This window comes from Lolium perenne, chromosome 2 (assembly GCF_019359855.2).
Source record: "Lolium perenne isolate Kyuss_39 chromosome 2, Kyuss_2.0, whole genome shotgun sequence".
In the NCBI taxonomy this organism is placed as follows: Eukaryota; Viridiplantae; Streptophyta; class Magnoliopsida; order Poales; family Poaceae; genus Lolium; species Lolium perenne.
The window spans coordinates 4906091-4908910 of NC_067245.2; the positions used below are offsets into that span (position 1 = coordinate 4906091).

At 57.9% G+C, this 2820-nt stretch overlaps 1 pseudogene; it reads right to left on the reverse strand.

Moving 5' to 3' along the window:
• Nucleotides 1-914: 914 nt before the first annotated feature.
• Nucleotides 915-2545, reverse strand: LOC139835937 (glyoxylate/hydroxypyruvate reductase HPR3-like; annotated as a pseudogene).
• Nucleotides 2546-2820: the final 275 nt, after the last annotated feature.

A 2820-nucleotide genomic window follows, 5' to 3' on the forward strand; every position in this document is an offset into this window, starting at 1 on the left:
GGTGGCGGCGGGCGTGGAGGACGCCAGATGGGGTTTTGCCCCTGTAGTTGGGACTTGGGCGCAGCCCAGGAGGGGGCTGCGGCGTATGCGCGGGAGGTGGTGGCACTGGCGCAGGAGCTTGAGGCGGCGGGCGAGGAGCGGCGACGAAGGCCTGTGGACGGGCCGCCTTACGAGTTTGGGTGGTGTCGGCGTGTTGCAGCAGGGAGCGGACCTCGGCGAAGGTGGGGCGGGGGCGCATCATGGGGATGAACGACGCTTGCTTGTCGAAGTCGTTACTGAGACCAGCGACAAGGATGTTGATGAGCTGCCGATCGGACACGGGATCGCCGAGTTCACGAAGCTCGTCGGCGATAGCACTAAGGTGCTGGCAGTAGGTGCTGATGGAGGTGTCGCCCTGGACGGTGTTGCGAAGCTCGTTGTTGAGGCTGGTGACGCGGCCGTCAACGTTGTCCTGGAAGAGCTGCCGAAGAGCCGACCAAAGGGCGGAGGCGGTGGCGGCGCTGCGAAAGACGAGGTTGAAGATCTCGGTGGAGACGCGGGTGTAGATCCACTGGATGATGGCGAGATCGTCCTTGACCCATTGCGGATCATCGGGACGAGGCGGAACGGAGCCATCGACATGCCCACGAAGATTGCAACGCCCTAGATGAACTTCAAACAAATGGCACCAATGGTAATAGTTGTGAGCAGCAAGATCTAATGTAATTGGGATGAAGGGTGTAACATCAGCTATTGTATCTGTGTAGGAGAGAGCAGAGGGAGGAGGGGCTAGCACGAGGGAGGTGGAGAGTTGGGAGGCAAGAGCTTTGGCTTTGGCGTTGATAAGGGCGTCGCGGCGCTCGAAGTAGCCGGGCGGTGGCGGCGACCGCTTGGGAGGGGAGCCATACCCTAGATCGGATCGGTGTCTGATACCATGAAAGAATATGATTTGTCTTTATTGATAGATGATACATTCGGTTTTACAAAGAATATATATAGGGGCCAATGAGGTTAACCCTAACTTGAGACACAAGCAAAACTAAACCGACTTATAATCTAACAATCTAGGAGCAAGAATATTCTCAAATTCCTGATCGGTTGCTCCAAGATTACATTCGACTGAGTTCACTCAGAAATTTGATTTTACTAGGTGGCATCTTTCGTGTTTCCAAATAAGGGAACGCATCTTTTGTCGACAATGAAGTGAGCACTCCACTATTCCAGTTTCCAGGATGAAGCTTCTTCGGAGTTCAGATCGTAAAGAATCACACGCACAGGCCGGGACGACTTCGATCAACGTCGGTTTTATTCAGAGTTCAGAGCTGCACAGGACTGACGACCGGCCTCCCTGAGAAGAAGGCGTCGAGGTTGGCGGTGACCACCTCGAGCACGCCGCGCATGGACTCCGGCGTGATCACGGCCCGGTGGTCCGACAGCACGACGTTGTCCATGCCGAACAGCTCCGGCGGCACGGCCGGCTCGTTCGCGTACACGTCCAGCCCGGCGCCGCCGAGCACGCCGTCCCGCAGGCACCTCACCAGCTCCGGCTCGTCCACCAGGCCGCCCCGGCCGACGTTGATGAGCACGCCGTCCTTCCCCAGCGCCTCCATCACCTCCCGGTTCACCATGTGCTTCGTCTCGGCCGTCAGCGCGCAGGACAGCACCAGCACGTCGCTGCCGGCGGCGAGGTCGAGCAACGCGGGGACGAACGTGTACGGCGATGAAGGCTTCGGCGACCTCGAGTGGTAGGAGACGGCGCAGCCGAAGGCGGCGAGGCGCCGCGCGACGCGGGAGCCGATGTTGCCCAGCCCCACGATCCCCACTCGCTTCCCGCTCACCTGCCATTGCACAAGAGTCCGATTTAATTCTGTTCGAGATTCAATTTGCAAGCGCGATGCAAGATGAATCAAGAAAGGATACCATGCGTTGTAATTGTACAGTCACAGCGATGTCGATGAACTAATTCTGGCCACCGCGATCTATTGACCATGGCAGCGAGCTATGTGAAAACAGAGTCGTTGAACGCGGAACGGCACGGCACTTGTCACTAGCGACAAGAAGTACTGCTAACCTTGAGGGTAGTCGCCGTCGGCCGACCACCTGCCCCTCCGGACGTACGCGTCAGCGGCGGCCACCCGACGGAGCACAGCCACCACGAGCCCGACGGCGTAGTCGGCCGAGTCGACCGCGAACGCTGGCCCGGCGTTGGTCACGCTGAGCCCGCGGCTCCGGCAAGTATCGAGATCAACATGATCAACTCCCACGGAGGTGCCCGCCACGAGCTCCAGCGCAGGGAGCCTGGCCAGGTGTTCGGCAGTGACCGGCGCGAGCCCCGGCACGAGCAGCACCCTCGCCTCTGCCGCAGCCGCCGCGTCGGCGTCCACGGCGAGAACGAACCGGTAGCGGCCGGCGAGCGCTGCCGCGAACTCCGGGAAGAGCGGCTGCGCCAGGAGCACGAGCGGCTTCTCGTCGGCGGGCGTGGTCTCCATCGGGATCCCGGCAACAGCTTGGCCGGTAGAGGGGATGGAATCAGTAGGAGTGACACCAGCACGGTTGGTGGTGACTACTGGCTGCCGACCATAATCTAATTGAGAAATAACAAAACGGCATCACATAACAAACCCATCAACAAGATTCTTCGATCGCTGATTCGTTCTCATTTCTCAAGAAACACATAGTCTCACCATTTCAATAGTTTAAGCTATATTCTAGATTTAGATGCCGTCCTAACCTGTTCTGGGTTTCTATCCCGTTTCGAATTTCAAGCTCCAAATCTTATCTTTTATGCTCGATTCCAAGAAAAAAAACTTAGAACAGTCTTTAAAGTTTCAAATTTATCAG